Source organism: Rhynchophorus ferrugineus, unplaced genomic scaffold (assembly GCF_030347505.1).
Source record: "Rhynchophorus ferrugineus isolate W39M unplaced genomic scaffold, kcgeb_rfMv2 rfM1, whole genome shotgun sequence".
Lineage (NCBI taxonomy): Eukaryota > Metazoa > Arthropoda > Insecta > Coleoptera > Curculionidae > Rhynchophorus > Rhynchophorus ferrugineus.
Window position 1 is genome coordinate 27,095,217 of NW_027472580.1, and position 21,423 is coordinate 27,116,639.

General features: G+C 30.5%; 1 protein-coding gene and 2 long non-coding RNA genes across 5 annotated transcripts in view; 2 read left to right on the forward strand and 1 right to left on the reverse strand.

Moving 5' to 3' along the window:
• The window catches only part of LOC143196166 (uncharacterized), a 945-nt gene extending 594 nt beyond the window's left edge, over positions 1-351 (forward strand). Inside the window, exon 3 of the long non-coding RNA XR_013005679.1 lies at positions 13-351. This is a non-coding gene — a long non-coding RNA (uncharacterized LOC143196166). The remainder of the gene's footprint in view (positions 1-12) is intronic.
• The window catches only part of LOC143206585 (putative G-protein coupled receptor CG31760), a 337,104-nt gene that overhangs the window by 240,848 nt on the left and 74,833 nt on the right, over positions 1-21,423 (reverse strand). The gene's annotated exons all lie outside the window — the stretch shown is intronic.
• LOC143192089 (uncharacterized) lies at positions 12,347-13,427 on the forward strand. Its single transcript, XR_013004719.1, has 3 exons — positions 12,347-12,424; positions 12,706-12,899; positions 13,003-13,427. It is a non-coding gene; the product is annotated as an uncharacterized LOC143192089 (long non-coding RNA).

A 21,423-nucleotide genomic window follows, 5' to 3' on the forward strand; every position in this document is an offset into this window, starting at 1 on the left:
ATTCGATTGTAGGTAAATTTGGTTGACAACCATGCCTGTTGAAAACTTAAACACGATTAGTAATGCACTAGATACCACTGTTGCCGAGTGTAGCTCCTTAGTGTCCGATTTGGAGAAATGCGTAAAAGAAAATAGCAATTTTAGACGACTGTTGGGTGGTTGTAACGATCTTAGTGTCGAATTACAAAAATGCAAGAAAAAATTGTGGGAATTAAAAAGACGTGAGAATTATTTGAAATCCCTGGAAAGAAAAAAGGTATTTAAGGAGCGTATGGAAAAGAAACGTCTAGAGGATAATTCATAATATTTAGAGTACTAGTAGGTTTATAATAAAAATATGTTATAATAAAATATACTTGTTTTATTTTTTATTGATGTAACTGTTGAAAAACAAGTTTTTATAAAATTTTCTTTAATTTCAGATAAATGAATTAATCGGACATCATACTGAAATTATTCTAATGGCGATATATGATTCACAAATTAAGTGGTTTCTGTCAGTCATCTACTATTGTTTACGTTATCTATCGCCTATTTGATGTTTCAATATTTTTTATACTAAAAATTGTCCTTCAATCATTTTTCAAGAAGTTTATTAATTTTGAAGGATTCATATTTTTTTAGTCCATAATCTTAGAAGGTAAATTATGAGTTGCCAGATATTGTTTTTGTATTTTGAAAAATATTGTTTTGGAAACGCCAACTAGTATTTAAATAAAATATTTCATTCAACATTCCATATTTTCTCCTGTAAAATGCATATTTTAATCCTATTTTTTACCATAAATTACGATGAAAAATAAATATTTCACAACAAATTTTTCTGATATTACCGTATATTCAACACAATTGTTTGAAATCACTATAACATAAACCACATGCCGACTCAAAATATGAAAGGTCTACTTTTAAAAAATAAAACAAAAGACATGTTATAACCTTAATGGTTTATTCAATTTTAAAATGTAAGCGAACTAATTTATTTTTTGAAAGATATTTTCCAGACTGCTGGTAACACACATCTAAATGAGATTGTATATTATCAAATACACGCCTGTTAGTTGCTATAGAAATGGCGGCCTTTCCTTGTCGAGAATTTTTGTAATTCGACAAGACTTCATTATTGTGGAAGACTCAACCTAGATATCCCTCTAAAACGAAATCGGGCAATTATGACAAACATCTCCATTTTGTTAAAATCACGTCAAGTTATATTTATTATGCACTTTTACCTTTTGAACAAACATAATTATAAAAAATCGCCAACATAAATATATGCACAGGGGTGGGCAACCCCAATGGTAAGTAGTGGGGCAAAGTTTTGCTTAGTTCAATCATTGCCGGCGCTGACAACGTGAATTTGATTGGTTAGTTTAAAATAGTTATGTAGAAACCTGTAAGGAAAATACTTTGCTTTGATTGGTCTGCCATTTCGCCTGATTACTTTGTGACGTCACATTTATTGGCTAATAGTATTTAAATGAAAATCAAATATAATTTTTAAGATTAATTTATTAAAATAAAATCCTATACAAATATACATAAGTGTAAATATAAATATATATAAATAAAAAGGAAAAAAAAACAATTATGAACTCTATTCTGGGCAAAATTAAAATATCTATAATTGTTCTATAACGCCTTCCTATATTTGTTTAGTGCCATCAATTTTATGGGATCTATTAGAGTTCTAACTTATCTTGATATATTGAAGGTAAACTTTAAATCCTTCCCTGTTGATAAAAATGTATGTGTCTTTTTAAAGATATTTAGATTTTACAGTATTTAATCTGTGGAACTACTTATTCACAATTTTCTCCGAGAGAATGAAGTGAAAAAATTGAAGTGATGATGTGACCTTTCTCGAACATACTAGGTGAAGGATGCTGTTTCTACCTCCATGACCTCTAATAGATCCAACAAAATTCTTTAAACAATCCTGGTTAAGATTTGTTACACAAATGTAGTTATTTGTAAATTTAGATAAAATAGATTTCTTTAAGGTAATAAATCCCCTAAAAGTAGCAATAAAATTTTTAATTCATGGCACCGTAATAAATATTTTCTTAACAAGGCAATCAAATTTAAATATACAATAGCTCTACTATAAAATTATTAACAGTGATTGTTCTAAAAAGTTAAAGTATTACAAATATTTTAGAGATATTTTACAATGAAACTTATTAATTTATTACTACTAATTATCCAGTTATCTTAATTATTAACTTCTTGTAAGACTTCTTTATGTAGAGGAATCACACTGACAGAATACGAACAACTTGGTAGATTAATTGAATTTTATTACTACTAACATCTTCATAAGTAGGTTTTGATGTTCTGTAAACAAACAATATATAAATAGACATGTAGTAGAGAGATAATTTTATATGTACCTGATAAAAACAATGTTGGATATGCATTTACCCTAATACCTGTTCGTGAAGGAAGGGTAATGCTAAATTTTTCACTAAAATGTCCGTGACAGACACTATGACGTTGATATATTTGCATTTTGGTTTATCCTGGTAACTTACTACTATTTACTTGATCAACCCATTTTTGGAAAGGAGCGACATCATTCTTTAGGAAACGATGTCTAATTTCCGTAGTAGATTTTTACCCCGGTACACTTTCTTTTACTACACTGACGCATTGTCATCAATTTTTGTATTATTACTCCATAATAATTAATGTAAAACAGAAAATATGCACAACGTAAAACGAAGATTTCTTCATCTAAACAAAAACATAAAAACCAAAACCTTCAAACAACAAACTAAAAAATTGACGCCCATAAAAAATGCTGACTTCACACAATTTGATCGACCTGTCACGTTCCATGTTAGTGGCGGCACCAGGAATTTAAACTAGCCAATCACAATTTACGATCACAACGCTACCGTTGATTGAACTAAACAAAACATTTCCCCAAGGTCGCCTATACCATGAAATTTCTATTTTTCTATGTGTATGCCCCAGCAGGAACTAACGCAAAAGTAGGAGGAACATTAATTATTTTTACGTCTTAATGTGTTTTAATTGTTAAATATATGAGGTTCGTGAAAAATTAATCGATATTTTTATTTTAAATTACAAAATACCATCTTCCGGCTATCTTAAAATTTGAATGTAATGTTTCAACAAGTAACACTTGAACTCTACTACAGCCTACCCTGTATATCAGAAAAAGAAGATGCCAGGTGGGTCATTTTAGATCGATTAACTTACACGTGGACGTCTAGGGAATAAAAATTAACTGTCCTAATGCTACGAACGGGAATAATTGCAATTGGTCCAAAACCCTCCATCAAAAGTATCCTTTCACGTTCCCATGAAGTTCTCTTTGAAGTGGATCGAATTAAATAAAATGTTCACCCTAAACTAAAGACATGTACTGGGGATAGCGTTATTTCAGCACAGCACGTTGAAATTAAATAAAAACAGTTTGCTGGATCGTTTTAACTATTTTCTCTAGTACATTAGAAAACATTGTTTCCTCCCATAGGCATAGTTACATGTCATAAAAATAAAGGATACAAATGAACACACACAGAAATGAAACAAGCTGTATCTGTATACACTAAATATACAGGACATCACCATAATCGAAAATCAATGTATCATTATCGACTGTGCCGTTCCTGCTAGTTGCATTCAAAATAAATATATGAGAATTATTGGGGCAGCCAAGCCCATCATGATACATTTTAGACTTTTGTATATTAAAAAATGATTACATAGTTACTTTGTTGCAGTTTACAATGATTTACAGTAATTGTTTTATATCTTATCATACAAAATAATCTTTTAAAATTTTCTTTAGAACTGTTAGTGGCCATTGTTCAGGATGTCAAAGAGATAAATTAGTAAAATTATTAATTATATTCACAGAATTCCAATATGTATTTCTCAATGTACTATTTTTATAATATATGCTTTTTTATAGCTTTAAGGGTGTATTTCGGGTCTCTCTGGCAAATTGTCGGTCAGCATTGATCACATTTTGTTACCACTACCTGGCCTCTGGCATATTTGGAACATGGTTGTTGAGAAAAAACCTTAATATGGCTATCGGTAAGAAGAGATATGACACAGTATACTCCCAGAGTGGACAAGACATACACCCTACCTTAAATAGGGCAAACCAAGAGGTCCTAATTCATTCACAAGATTATATTAACGTCAATTCACGTTATTATTAAACACATTTTTTTTGGCAAAATTATTTTTTTTATTCAACATAATTCCCTTCAAGGGTGATACACTGATTATAGCGACCCTCCAACTTTTCGATACCATTTTTGTTGTACGAGTTGTCCTTTGCTTCAAAATAAACCTCAGCTTCGGCGATCACCTCTTCATTCGACGAAAATTTCTTCCCAGCGAGCATTCTTTTAAGATTTAAGAACAGGAAAAAGTCGCTGGGGGCCAGATCTGGAGAATACGGTGGATGAGGAAGCAATTCGAAGCCCAATTCATGGATTTTTGCTATCGTTTTCACTGACTTGGGACACGGTGAATTGTTTTGGTGAAGCAGCACTTTTTTTTCTTCAAATGCGGCCGTTTTTCGGTGATTTTGTCCTTCAAACGGTCCAATAACGCTATGTCGCTGTTAATGGTCCTTCCTTTTTAAAGGTAGTCAATGAGAATTATTCCATGCACATCCCAAATTATAGACGCCATAACCTTGCCAGCCGACTGTTGTGTTTTCCGACGCTTTGGAGCGAGTTCATCGTGTGCAGTCCACTCGTATTGCCAGAGAAAAAAGACATTGTGTTAATTGTAGTGAACCAGCATTCCGATTATTATTGAATGAATTACACTAAGTAATTCAACAGTCGTAGTTTTCAAACTTGTCATAAGTCATAAGTTGATTTTCTTATAATTGTTATCTTTCAGAAATTCTGATCATATACCTAAATGACGCAACCTGAATTTTTAAAATCTCTCTTTCATATTATTTTTTCTTAATTTGTTACATTAATTTAACCACTTGATAAAAAAAATTACAATAGGTTTTATGCTTGTATTGTAATGATATATTGTGACAGTTCAGCTTGATGTATGCAATATGCAGCATGTTTACCATATTATTATTTATGTTACTGGGATTAAGATTTCATTGCAAGATTAAATTGTAATCAACTGAGAATATCCAGTAGCCTTATTTTATCTTATCATTATTAGTGATATATAATAATTATTATATCAGAAATTAGTAATACCGTAACTTGTCAATAGCTCATATGACTTTATTGCATTTGCCCAACAAACCTATATGGACCTACGGAATAGAATTATGGGGATATTCTGCGAGAATTAATATCAAGAGAATCAATCAATATCCAATATTTTAAGAATTTCAGAATAAATTTCTGAGAAGTATTGTAGATGTACTTAGATATTATAGGAAAAATTACTGACATAGATATCTACGAATTCTAACTGTGATAGAGGAAAGTAAGAAATTCGTAAGAAGTCACGAGGACACCACTTTTATAGATAACACTAAACTAGCAAGCAGAGTCAAGGGAACTGTGTGTAATGAAGTACAACAAATAGTAAAAACACTGAAAAGTGCTACTAATTTTTATTTGAAAACAGACTAAGGGCCAATGGGTCTTCTTAGATGAGTACCCAGTTTTAAGTCACTCTATAAATAATTTATAAGTTAGCCAGCAACAACAAGTAATAATAATACATTAATAAGTTAATTAGTTACTTTTTAATATAAATGAAGGGTTATACTAATTTTTGTGTAAAAGCAGTATGTTGAACATTTGAAAGGCAAAAGGTGTTTGTTAATGCTTTACTTAATGACTTCTTATTAGAAAGATGGATGGAAATATTTAAGGAAGACGAATAACGTATAATGATTAATATTCTTAGATAGTTACCTAACATTAACAGCGTCAGAGATTCAATACTCAGAGCTAATCGAGTGACATTTAGGGACCTTGTTAAAGTCACCAACTTATCACCTGGATCAATTAAATCGATTATAATGTTTTTTTTAATAAAAAAACACTTCATTCATCATCAAGCAGATTTATTTTGAAAGTATTACGTCAATCTCAGATTTAAGAGGGGTAAAAATAAAAAATAAATCATATCGTATATTATTTATATCACAAGTTTAGAACAACCATAGTTAGACTCAGAACAACAGTCTAGCGTGTCTTTTGTTTAGTGAAAATCCATTCTATTTTAAAGTTAACAGCAAAATTTACTTTAGAGTGGATATATCTGACTGCACAATACAACCATAAAGCCTAAGAACAACTTTAACAGAACTTTATGTTCAATTCACAAATCTTAGTGCCGCACCTAGCCCTAGACCAAAATAAGATTCCAGAATCGTATAATAACTAATGAAAATATTTATAATATACTATTATTATATCTGAAATTTGTATTTTAATTTTAATTACAAATAGTTTATAATCACTGGGACACAATAATTGGTATATAGATTTAGTTTTAATTTAAATCAGTACAGCATTTTTGTTATAGCTTAAAATCTCTTTTTTATCATCTAGTGTGTAACTGGACGTGGGCTCCGAATCACGATCCTCGACATTAAGCCTATCCACTTAGATATTATTCCAGAAGACATCCGGTCTTACCCAGCCTGGTTACTGACGAGTAACTGGGGTCATTTTCCTTATTGGATTTCGCACTCCTGCTATATATATATATATATATATATATATATATATATATATATATATATATATATATAATGTATATAATATATATATGTATATATATATATATATATATAATATATATATGTATATATATATATATATATATATATATATATATATATATATATATATGTATATATACATATATATATATATATATATATATATGTATATATATATATATATATATATATATATATATGTATATATATATATATATATATATATATATATATATATAACAACTATTTTTTTATGTATTTCCCGTCGTACAGAAATCAAATAGAAAGAATAGTTTAAAATTAATAACTAACTAGAATTTTTATATCTTTATTCTCAGGAGGTAAAAAATTAACTTCATTTTAGCTAACTATAGTTTTTATTATCAGATTATTTTTATGTAGATTAACTACAGTTGTTAACTATATATCATATTATTTTTATCTTAAATCTTAAGTCTTGTCACAAATGAAATTTCTGAACGCAGCCATAATATTTGACATTTGACAACCAACTAATTGTCTTTTGATCATAAATTAAATTTCTAACCGCTACCATAATATTTGACATTTGAAAAGCAATTAATATGTCGATCCATTTTCTAAGTCGATCGGTACCTCAGACAAAGAGTGCATCCTTCTCTCTTTTTGAGTGACGATTATCGCTACGTGCGCGAGACTTTCTTAACTCCCGTGATCCTTTGTGATAGTGACATTTCAAATTATGTGCTCTTTTTCTTGTTGATTTTTGATTGTGATAGTGACACTTTACTGCTAAGTGCGTGAGAACTTTTCACACTTTGATTAATTACAATTTACGATGCCGAGGAGAAGACGACCTGACTTAGGTCGTCGCAGTCAATGAAATTTGCAAAGAGCTACCTCACGTGCTAACCGCACTGATAAGCAGAGATAGACACATCAAGAAAATAGTCGTATTGCTATGTCAGAATTGCGTTCTTTGGAGAGTCACAATGGAGTAGATAGACTTAGAATGCAACGAGTTCGTGCACATCAAACATAATAGCGAGCACGACATAATGAAATTGAACGATTCCGCAGACACAGCGGCTCCTGCGATCCTGGAATGAGCTGCATTCCACTATGATGCGGCCAAAAATTATTGTGCCGACAAATCGGTAACAATTGGGGAAATGACTATAATTTGTAAATATTGCAAGGCGTTAAAATACAGTGGTGAATCTACTGGATTATGTTGTGCTGAAGGCAAAGTAAAATTGCCACAGTTGATCAGCAGATCAGCAGAACCACCAGATCATTTACGCTTTTTAGTTTCTGAGGTTGGAAATGATTCTAACCACTACTTGGACAACATTCAGAAATATAACAGCTGTTTCCAGATGACATCATTTGGCGCTACACATATTATACAGGACAATTTCATGCCTACTTTCAAGGTATACCATATAACATTTTATCTTATTTACTATGTATCTTCATACCTTTGTTACTTATTGATGTACAATAAAGTATTACAAACATTTTTCTATAATATTCAAGTTTGTACTAAAATATATATCAGAAATAATTATTGGACAAATCTTTAAAAATTACAGATACAAGGACAAATTTATCACTTAATGGGGGCGCTATTACCACTACCAGATGCAGATCATCAATTTTTACAAATTTATTTTATGGGTAATTCAGATGCGGAAGTTGATAAGCGTTTTGCTCATAATCCACCAGTAAAAAGAACCATTGTCCAAGAATTACAAATGTTTCTTCATCAGAACAACAATTTACTAAACATGTGGAAAATAGCATTGGATCGGATGCCATCTGACAGCCATAATCACAATTATTAATTAACCATAATTAACAAACTGTATCGTAACTGTATGTGTCTATAAATATCTAATTGAAACCTTATTATAAAGCCCGGATTTCAGGAAAACTCTACTTTTTTAAGTATGAAACATCATATGTAATTAATCGAAAATAATAATAAAAATTCATTCATACCGAGCATTTCGTAATTTATTAATTACGGATTATTCGGTCTTATATTTATCAATTGAGGCAGTACGAAGTATGCCGGGTCAGCTAGTCACATATATAAATTTACAACCATGCCCCAGAGTGATTAAAACCCTTTTTTGGCCTGGAACCGGGTAGGGGAATCCTGTTACGGATACCTGGTCTTCAAACCCACGACTATGGCAACAGTAGGAGGGTAGGACAGTCTACCGCCTCAACCAATCCGGCAACACAGCAGTTACTATATTATTATTTAATTGTAATTGCAGTCCACTGTTCATATTACGTCGAGTTATTAAGTCATATGGGAAACACGTGAGATCTTTCCAAGTTAATTTCACATGCTCAGATCATAGCTTCAAATTAGCTTCCTGTCTTTTTGCCTGATTATTACCATATGTGTGTACATATGTTGAATTACAATCTTAAATTATAGTATGTTTAAGAACAAGCTATTTATAATATTATTTATATATTGATTATATATATATATATATATATATATATATATATATATATATATATATATATTCTATATATATATTCTATATATATATATATATATATATATATATATATATATATATATATATATATATATATATATATATATATATTCTATATATATATTCTATATATATATATATATATATATATATATATATATATATATATGTATATATATATATATATATATATATATATGTTCTATATATATATATATGTATATATATATATATATATATATATATATATATATATATATATATATATATATATATATATATATATATATATATATATATATATATATATATATATAGATCACATTATTATTTACAATCGTATGAAATAGTGAAAATATAAATAACAATATTTATATTAAGAGTAGCTACACAAATTTGTTGCCAACGAGTTTTTGGCCAGCACTTTGGGTTCCCTAATAACAATACTTTTCATTTTTATTTTTTCAACTATTTATAAAATTTATTACAAATTTTAATGATTATACGTACTGTACTAGATGACCAATTAATTTTGTTCATATCCACGTGTCAGGGACAGTTGTCATCTATCAAATTTCACCAAAAAACGCTATTAAATCACTGAAAAGTATGGCAAGTGACCAACTCGTAATCTATTTCGTGCTACAATGTTTTAAAATGTTTTTAACTATAGTTAAAATTAATAGAATGTCAGTTGCTATAGCATATTAAGTTATTTAGTTTTGAGGTTTTATAAGCTTTGAATTTATATTCAATGAAATTGACATAAGATGCTATAATTATATAATTTTCAATTTATTGAAAAATTCTTTGGAATTTTAAGGCCATTCAGTGTTTAATCTTTTAACCACTTTATCATTTTTAAGCAAATATCTTACAGTATAAAAAAGTACTGCTTTTTCATGGACCATTGAATAATTAAAAAAAGGCTAGTTCTTCTTTTCGTTCAGATTATTTTGATTGGTACTATTTGTCTTGTTCGTAGGAAGCGAAGTGCTGTTCGGTTATACCATTGAGTTCTTAGCCAGTACAAGTCGAATGGTGCAATGTCTAGGGAATACGGCGGGTAGGGTTGGGATTACCATTTTTCATGTACATTTTTACCAATTTTGTCAAATTTTAATTCTATTTTGGTTCTGCAACGACATTTTGTATTTAATTCTTGACTCACATATTGATTTTTAACTTATTAACATAAACATTTATAAAGATAACGGTCTTAATAAAACTTAATGTTATTAAATATGTGTTAATTTATATTTTCAAAAAAGAAATACAAGATGTCCGAGATAATAATATATTTATTTATATATTATTAATTATTTTATTATTATTCATTTTAAAAATTTTCATATATATTTTTTATATATTTCTTGAGTGTCTCTATTTTATGCTTTTACTAAACTAAATTGGCATAAGCAATAAAATGACATGAATGTTGTAAAAATATTTCATAGTTTATATTAATTGCAATTAGAGTGATGATAGTAAGCAACAATGACAGAAATATTATATTTATTTAATTAAATCTTCATAAATTTGCGATAGTCGCGGGTTTGAATCCTGCTGGGGCATGGTCGTAAATGTATGATTGTGATTGTCCTTAAAAATGATCTCAGTCACGCCAGTAATCAGGCTGGGTAGAACCGGATGTCTTCTGGAATGATCTCCAAGTTCGTCACTTACCAGTCCGTAGGCTTAAAATGCCGGTGACCGCGGTTCAGACCCCACGTTAAGCAATAGATCCAATCCAGATAAACCCTAGTTAACAAAAAAGAATATACAAATAATTAAAATATATATCGGTTCAATTCACATATAATAATGTATAATATTCAGGTTATTTAAATATTGATTATTATTTATAATTGAACAAATTATATCGGTGTTCAGTAACACATGCCATAGGGATGTTGAAAGCGACAAAAAATATCGACAATTTCGGCGTTATAAATAAAAAACGTAAACTTATATAGACACCGACTGTCAAGAAAAAAACGCGCATCACTATATCCATAATTATCCCGCAAATTGTTTTGCATTGCATTGTTTACAAATTGTCTGTTGACGTCATATGATACTAGCAACCGTTTTTACACGAATCTATATCTTTAAAATAGGAAAATCTGTTTCCTCTCGAAAACATCTATATCTTGCAAACATAATATATTTTTAAACAACAGTAAATACATTAGAACACAGTAGAATGGTCTTTTAAAATTAATCATGGTTCCAATAGTCGTGAATAAGATTTTGAAGCAACATATCTTAAAAAAAAACAATATAATTTAATTCTTGTCAAGAATAATTAACATTATTATATTTACTTATATGCATATCTGTCTATTTACGGCCAAGTACTATATAAAAATATTTTTTTAATCGGATTAATAGAATAATAAAATAAAATTTTATAATCGATTTTCTTCAAATAGAATTATTCTAGAGAAAATAGTCAATTGTTCCTATTTAATTCCGAGACTCTGTGTTAAACGAACACGTAACACACTCCTAACATAATGCCTTTTTAGTTAAAGGGGAACATTTTATTTAATTTGATCCACTTCAAAGCCAGCAGGAGCACGTGTAGATCTGAGAGTCTACACCTGCCAGAGGGTTCGGTTCGATTGCTATTATTTCAATTCATGTTGTTAGAACAGTTAATATTATTCCGAGTTTTTTTTTTCAAGTGGTAGATTTTATTAGTCCTTTGTACATTATTAATGATCTCAGAATATTTGTTAATGTATTAATAAAAATATAAATATTGTATAAAACGTTTTTTTAATTTTCTTAAAATCGTATCGTGTATTTAACTCGATAATTTTTTAACAATATGGGCTTAAATATATAAATATCAGCAGATACTAAAAACTGTCACCCTATACGGTCGGTTCTGATCGGTTTCAGACTTCGGAAATAATCAATTCACCTAAGACAAGTCATAAGTCGTGTTATAAAAAATAACATGAACAAAAAGGGAATAAAATGTCCCTGATCAGTGGAGTGAACTTTTTTGTATATCTCTAATTCTGTTACTACATTATTTTTACACTAATTGTCTGAAATCAATCCTCAATACAATCAATCAATACTAATTTTCTACTTGTAGCAATTCTTTCCTAATTTCTTTAGTTAAGTAATTTTTTAATTTTCTCTTATTATCTATTTTGGTTGGCAGCCTGTCACTTTTACAGTAATTCATCTGGTAAGTAGTATAACTTTACTACAAGTTGTGTACTTTTCACAACAAACTTGACGATTAATTATTTCTATTTTCATAAAATCTCACAAACTTCTGCTAAATCTAGAATAATTCATGTTTCCATATTTTATTCTTATAACATCAATATAACGATGGTGTCGAAGTTAAAAAACATTTATGTTTATTCGACATCGATGTATATCGAGCACCCCTTTCCTAATTTGCCTAATATGAGAATGCGCATTTCTATGACATAATTGAAATTTTTATTTACCATTTTTTAGGTTATGATGGTAATATTCTGTTTGTCTCAAGAATGTTTATCGAAATGTTTGACTTAAAAACCACAAAAATCAGTATAAATATTAAATATTATTTCACTATTAACATTAAAATTCGAGAACAGAAAGATATGTAGCAGATTTATTAAGAAACAAGGATATAAAAGTATATGTTTAGAACAGGAGTAGCATTACAGGTAATAACCATTTAATTATTAAGTAAATTAAACCAAATTAATTACAATTTTATGTTTCTTCATCTATACTTATTCTTATAACAACATGTTTTCCTTGTTCCAGTTTTCCCCACTTGAAATATTCAACATTGCCATTAGACACAAAATAGCCAAATTTCATTGTTGTATAATGGAGTTAACAAACAGAAATATAGATTGGATTTGCTGTAAAAACCCAATTAAGAACAGACTCAGTTTATGCACTGTGTGGACGTTAGTTACGAGCAATTACATATTCAATTCAATAATACATAAGATTACAATATGACCTTCAAAGAAAATGTTTTAATTTTTTTTAAAGATCCAACATATTTGTAAGGTCATTATTACACTGTAATACTGTGTATAACTTTCAGGATATAAATTATAGATTGCAGTATATGATTTGGATTTTCATATAACGATAGTCAAAATGAATTTATGTTAAATGATGTTATTTTTATATATTATTTAACATGTATTTTTTCAATATATTATTTTTATATATTATATATTATCTTTTTATATATTATATAACTGAATTGTGGTGATTAATTAAATATTGATGAATTACTTTAAATTAATCAGCAATTCTTTAACTGGTATGTTTATCAAGGTTGAGGTTGTGCGATCTTGTTTTCTGTTTGCTAGAAATAGTGTGTTGAGTTTATTCAATTTGGTTCAATTTTTTGATGTCATGGGAAAATTGATTTGAAATTTAATATTTCGATTGAAGAAGAGCTATCTAATTCATTGCACAGAAACTACGTATCGGCAATGGAATTAAATTATTCTTACTTCGATGCTAACTTTTTATATTTGAATGGCTCCTATGTTGATATAGTTCTATTTTTATTCTTTTTTAATTATTTTCAAAGCTCTTAAAAGATTATCAATAACTGGTAAATAGTGCCTCATCTATACTCCAATAATTCTATCCATATTTAAATGTCTACTTTTAAAAAATGTCTACTTTTGTCTACTACTAAAACCCTAAAGCTTAATTCAATGCAGATATCTTTTGACTAGTTACTCTATGCTATAATATTATTTCCATATAGATTATGTAGTTAATTTCTGTAACCGTATAATTATTTCCTGCTATAATAACTAATGGGTTATGTATTTTATATTTTATAGAATTTTAATACAATCTAAAATGATCCAATACAAATATGTTCATATAATGCAATAACTATAACAATGTACAATGCAATACAAAATCAGTATTGCACAACTAATTAAATAATTTTAAATGGATAAAATTAAAATTAGTTTTAAACCCACAGTAACAAATTAATAATATATGGAAAGAAAAACAATATTTAGCAACGGCCATCAACCATAAAATATTTGATGGACGGGATTTTGTTATTTGCCATTTGTTACAGTCTAATAAAATATTTATTATTTTTTATTAATATGTAATGTTGCAGATTAACAGCAGCAATATAAATGAGACTAATTTTTTTGCCTAATAATAATTTCGCTCGGAATGTATTAAAAGAATATTATTGAGTATTTTTGCTAAATTTTTATTTAAAAAGCTAATATCGATTTGTCAGTATTTTTGGCGGATATTTTTTTGAAAAAAAAATTTCTTAAACATTTTATTACACGTTTAATTACTTTACATCTTTGCATTTTGATATTTAAGTTTAAATATTTATAAATAACATGGATGCTTTTTTGTCAAAAGTGGCGAATTTCATGTAAAATTTGAGGAACGGACGACTTGGTCATTCCATAATACTCAATAACGAAATATTGGTATATTGGAGGAATTCTCCAAGAAAAGTTGCGTCAGATATTTTAAGAATTATAAAAATCATGAGTTGATTTACCAAAAAAAAAGCAAACCCTAAGAAGCTCTAATAGGGAATTGGTTCCCTTAGTAATAAAAAGGCAGAAGTATTGAGAGACCCTTTTTATTTCTAACTTTGTTTTTATTGCATAAATGATGAAAAATGAATGTATTGTTACATTGCAGTTGCATGTAGTTAAGTTTGGAAAATTCCAACGCTATTTGCATATATAGCCTGTACATTTTTTTGGATCAAACGATTCAGAGTGTACCCTCAATTACCAAAATCAAATTAGACCATAACAGAATTCTGTATCAAATGATATTGATAGATAATTCAACTCATGTAGATTTGGAATTGTTTTGATTGACTTGTGACAGGGTGATTTGTCTTGATAAAACAAACATTTTTTCTTTGCCATATGCCATCGTTTTTTTTTTTGCAATTTCGGCGTTCAGATGCTCCAATAATGCTATATAATATTCTAAAGAATATCAATAAATATTACACCACGCACATCCCAAAATACATAGGCCATAATCTTTTCAGCCAGCAATTGTTGCAATCCTTTCGTAATTTCTTCAGTTAAGTTATTTTTTAAATTCTCTCTTATTATCTGTTTTGGTTGGCAGCCTGTCACTTTTACAGTAATTAATCTGGTAAGTAGTATAACTTTATTACAAGTTGCGTACTTTCCACAACGGACTTCACGATTAATTATTTCTATTGGTCATAAAATCTCACAAATTTCTGCTAAATCAAGAATAATTCATGTTTCCATATTTTATTCTTATAACATCAATATAACGATGGTGTCGAAGTCAAAAAACATTGATGTTTATTCGACATCGATGTATATCGAGCATCCCTTTCCTAATTTGCCTAATGTGAGAGTAATGAGTAAAAACTACAAAAATCAGTATGAATATTAAATATTATTTCACTATTAACATTAAAATTCGAGAACAAAAAGATATGTAGCAGATTTTTTTAAGAAACAAGAATATAAAAGTATATGTTTAGAACAGGAATAGCATTACAGGTAATAACCATTTAAATATTATTCAGTTAAGTAAATTAAACCAAATTAATTACAATTTTATGTTTCTGTATATATATATATATATATATATATATATATATATATATATATATATATATATATATATATATATATATATATTTATTATTATAACATTTTTTCCTTGTTCCAGTTTTCTCCACTTAAAATATTCAACATTACCATTAAACACAAAATAGCCAAAATTCATTGTTGTATAATGGAGTTAATAAAACAGAAATATAGATTGGATTTGCTGTAAAAACCCAATTAAGAGCAGACTCAGTTTATGTACTGTGTGGACGTTAGTTACGAGCAATTACATATATAATTCAATGATACATAAGATTACAATGTGACCTTCAAAAAAAATGTATTAGTTTTTTTAAAGATCCAACATGTTTATAGGGTTTTTATTATTATTACGCTGTAATATTTAAAACAATACACATCCCAAAATACCTAGGCCCTAAATCCAGCCAGACAGTTTCGGCGGCCAGTGCTTTCGGGTGCTTTGGACAAGGTTCACCAGTTGCTGTCTAATCAGATGAGGATCTGTTTAATTCCGTTGTGGACTGATGAATCCATGTTTCATCCACTGTCACATATCGATGCAAAAATTCCGGTGCCCAGGAAAAACAATACAAAAACAATAATATAATTATGTGACATATACACAAAATTAAATTAGGAAGAAAACAAATTAGTATATTGTTCGGCACCAACTTCAAAGTGATCAGTTGGTAGTAGTTAAAATAATATTGCAAATAGATAAATAGTTTTAGGTAGGTATTGAGCTAAATTCTGTAGTATATAAAATATATAATAACAGGTTAATTGAAAAGTCCCCGGCCTACCATAGTAACCTCACCTCTTCATTCGACGAAAATTTCTTCCCAGCGAGTTCTTTTGAGATCTGAGAACAGGAAATACTCGCTGGGGGCCAGATCTGGAGAATATCTGGAGAATCTGGAGATAGGGAAGCAACTCGAAGCCCAGTTAATGAATGAATTATTGCCACGGTTTTTACTGACTTGTTGCACGGTGCATTATCTTGGTGAAGCAGTACTTTCTTTTTCTTCAAATGCAGCCGTAGTTCGGCGATTCCGTTCTTCAAAATGGTCTAATAAGGCTATATAATAGTCGCTGTTAATGGTCCTTCCTTTTTCAAGGTAGTCAATGAAAATTATTCCATGCGCATCCCAAAATACAGACGCCATAACCTTGCCAGCCACTGTTGCGTTTTCCCGCGCTTTGGAGCGGGTTCATCGTATGCAGTCCACTCGGATGACTGTCGACTGGACTTCGGAGTGAAATGATGGAGCCATGTTTCATCCATTGTCACATATCGACGCGAAAACTCAGGTTTATTACTCTTGATCATCTTCAAACACTGCTCCGCATCATCAAGTCGTCGTTGTTTTTGGTCAAAAGTGAGCTCGCGCGGCACCCTCTTGGCATAGATCTTTCTCATACCCAAATATTCGTGAATGATATGATGAAGAGGTTCAGTTGATATCTTTAGAGTGTCTGCTATTTCATTAAATTTCATTTTACACTAATTCAAAATCATTTTGTGGATTTTTTAAATGTTTTCGTCGGTAACAACATCTTTTGGGTGTCCACTGCATTCACCGTCTTCGATGCTCATTTCACCACGTCTAAACTTAGCATACCAATACTTGATAGTTGATTTTCCAGGGGCAGTGTCCGAAAACTCGACATCAAGCCAAGTTTCTGTTTCAACTGTATTTTTCCCTTCAAAAAGCAATATCTTATCAACACGCGAAATTCCTTTTTATATTTTTTTGTCACAACAACAAAAGTTACTTCACTCAAAATGCTATAATTCACAAACTAATGATCCGGCAGCTGTCAAATTTATACACGCATCTTTTGAGGGTTAGGGCTAACTTAATTTTAGTAGCACCATCTATTTGTCAGGCCGGGGACTTTTCAGTGACCTGTTAGAACATAAAATACGTGTAGTAGATAAGTTATGTAAGGTTTTTGTTTATTTTTATTTAGTTACAACTATTATTATTATGTACATATATACTTTCTTTTAAAACGTTTTTTTGTTGTTAAAAATCTAAGTTTAATAATTTTTTACTTTTTAGCGAGTTCCTTATTTATTTGCTGAAGCCGGTTTAAAGCCGACCGTCGGTACCAAAAGCAAGTCCCAACTGTAACTAATTACATTTAATAACAATCACAATGTCAATTAGAAATCGTAAGATGCGGATATCTGTTCATAGAAACAGTAACCTTGGCAACAAATCACCAATTAACCCCATTAACACCGATTAAGACTTTAAAATTCGAAAAGCATGACGATTTAATAGAGATTTTTCAAACGGCAGAAACAATTATTATCGAGTTAGAGGCTCTGTCTCAAATGTAATTTCGCCGGAGGGCCTTTTTCGATCCGAGATCCAGGTGATTTTATCGCGAAATCTGACTACAGTAATTAAGTTCCTTGTCGGCGTCCCTTCAAATTCTTTTCGGGATGAATACTTTACCGGAGGCCGGTCTGTATTAGTCGGCATTCAATTTAAATTTGTCACTGTCTTCGTTAAAATTTTATTGGGTGTAGTCTTTTGCAGGATACCGTCATCTGCAGCTTCAATTCCGAAGTGATTATTTTGACTTGATCGTTTTTTGACTGGATGGCTTCGGTTATTGAAGTTTTAAAGTATTTATTGTTTTTTTTGTTCTGGCCTAAAAACCAGGCGGTGGAATGCATGACGCATACCTGGTCGCGGAGACTTACCCTGGAGTGACAAGTTGGACCGGGTTATGTGGGACTGCCTCTGGGCTTACCAATACACTAAACCGAAACCGCCTCACAGTTGACCCCTGTGGATCACTACTGCTACTACATTAAATTTGGGGATATGGAACCCGCTGATCGGGTAGCCGTTATTGGGCACGAGGGCCCGGCGATTCTATTGATTCGCAAACCTGAGTTAACACACAACTGGGTACTGTTGTATGGGGGTAAAAGTTATGACTGTTGCGACGGATGAGGTCGTTTCAGCCTGGGAAAGGGGGAGAGCTTAGCGGTGACGCGGTGCTAAGCTCCCAGCATGTCGACCAGCTCGCGAACAAGCGCGTTTTCAGAAGAACTTGAGATGAATTGTTGTTTGTGGAATGATTGAGATATGAAGTGCTTGATTTCTGGAGTGTCAGTTTCCCTATGAATTTGATTATTTCTGACAAACCATGGAGCGTTTAATATTCTCCTGAGGAGCTTATTTTGGAAAACTTGAAGCCGTTTGACCTGGTTGGGTGTAACAAACTTGAAGTAGACATTAGATTCGTAGAGGAGTACGGACCGAATTAACATCTTGTAAAATAAGCATTTGATGGAGATGGGAAGTCTGCTAAAAGGGCAGATCAGAGAAGATAGCAGGTTTGCTATCCCCGAACCTTGTTGGATTGCTTTCTGGATTTGGGAAGTATTTATTGTCCATTATGACCTATATAGATAGAAAAGATGGTGTACGTTTAAATCGCAAGCATGATTGAAACGCCATTAATGTCCTTGTAGAAATTTGAAATAAATATCTATGAATAACAGGTGAATTGAAAAGTCCCCGGCTTGACATATAGAAGGCGCTGCTATAATTAGATCCATATGTTTTTGGTTAGCCCTAACCCTCGAAAGATGCGTGTATAAATTTGACAGCTGTCGGATCATTAGTTTGTTAATTATAGCATTTTGAATGAAGCAACTTTTGTTATTATGCCCCAGGAAAATCAACCATTGGTATGCTACATTTAGATGTGGTGAAATGAGCACCGAAGACGGTGAACGCAGTGGACACCCAAAAGAGTTTGTTATGGACGAAAACATTCAAAAAATCAACAAAATGATTTTGAATGACTGTAAATTGAATGAAATAGCAGATACTCTAAAAATATCAACTGAACGTGTTCATAATATCATCGAATATTTAGGTATGAGAAAGCTCTATGCAAAATGGGTGCCGCGCGAGCTCACTTTTGACCAAAACCAACGACGAGTAAATGATTCGGAGCACTGTTTGAAGATGATCAAGCGTAATAAACCCGAGTTTTGCGTCGATATGTGAGAATGGATGAAACATGTCTCCATCATTTCACTCTGAAGTTCAATCGATAGTTATCCGAGTGGGCTGCACACGATGAATCCGCTCCAAATCGTGGGAAAACCCAGCACTCGGCTGGCAATGTTATGGCGTCGGTATTTTGGGATGCGCATGGAATAATTTTCGTTGACCATCTTGAAAATAAGTCACGCTGGGAAGACCTTTTCGTCGAGTGAAGAGGTGATCGCCGAAACTGAGGCCTATTTTGAAGCAAAAGACAAATCGTACTACAAATATGCTATCGAAAAGTTGGAGGGTCGCTATAATCAGCTTATTACCTTTGAAGGAAATTATATTGAATAAAAAAAACTAATTTTGGCAAAAAATGTGTTTTACTACGGTAGGCCGGGGACTTTTCAATTGACCTGTTAGATTACAGTAATACATCTATTGACATGTCCACTCAATTACGTCAGTAATTAATGTCAGTTTATTTGGTATTATATATACTGACGATGAAGCCTGAAAGTTTACATATTTCACTTATCATTTCTTTTAACCTTGCAGAAGGCGCATAATACACTGTATAATAACCTGCAAGACTTGCCATGGAAACTGAGCAATACATACGCATTATTTACATGGAGAGAGAGTTGCTAACAAGTTACAAAATGCACTATATTGTATGGTGTATTATTTTGTCCATATATATCGAATATATTGTCTATTCAAAATAGCAGTGAACTCACGCACGTCATCAAGATGTTTAATGTATTGTCTATCGCAATTTGTAAACTCCTTTTAAGATCATAAAATTTTCTTCTCATTTTAGTCTAGTTAAATGCTATCTGATAAGTTTGAACAACTAACCGAATTAGCCTACAAAAGGCGTCCAATTGTGTTTTTTAAAATGTCCGCATAATTCTTCAAAACATTATTTATAATAACCACGGTTTATAAACAGGACAACGTTGTTTTAGAGTTTTGTTTGTGTTCATATATTTCGTTCGTTCGTCTAGAAAGTATCCATAGAAAACCTAGATATATGCAGCTGATACACTGATAATACAGGATTCCAATGGTTTAAAGATAATCCACGAAGTGGTCTAATGGAGCTTTCAAACATAGCTTTTAAAAGAATCCAATTCTTAAAAACATATAATAAAATCAAGCAAGACTTATTACTTCAATTTGTGTATTTAGATGAGACATGGATATACCAGAATAGAACATTGAGTCACTCATAGCAAGATGATGATAAAATAGTATAGACAATAAATGTTGAGGTAAAAGGCAAACGTTGGAATAACAATTGATTAGGTTTTGTAAGGCATAACATTTATTAATAATTCATTGTAGATATTTTGTTCTACATTCTAGAAGCAAAAATGGACAGAAAAAATGAATCTTAACATGTTTTGCTGTGGTTTGAAAATTAGTTCTTAAAGAAGGAATTACTTGCAATACATACATGCATCTTTGAATAAACCATGCTAAAGAGAAGAATCTATTTCAAATTGTTATTCGGTAGATATAAATAAAAAGTTTAATTTCATTTAATGTAATTT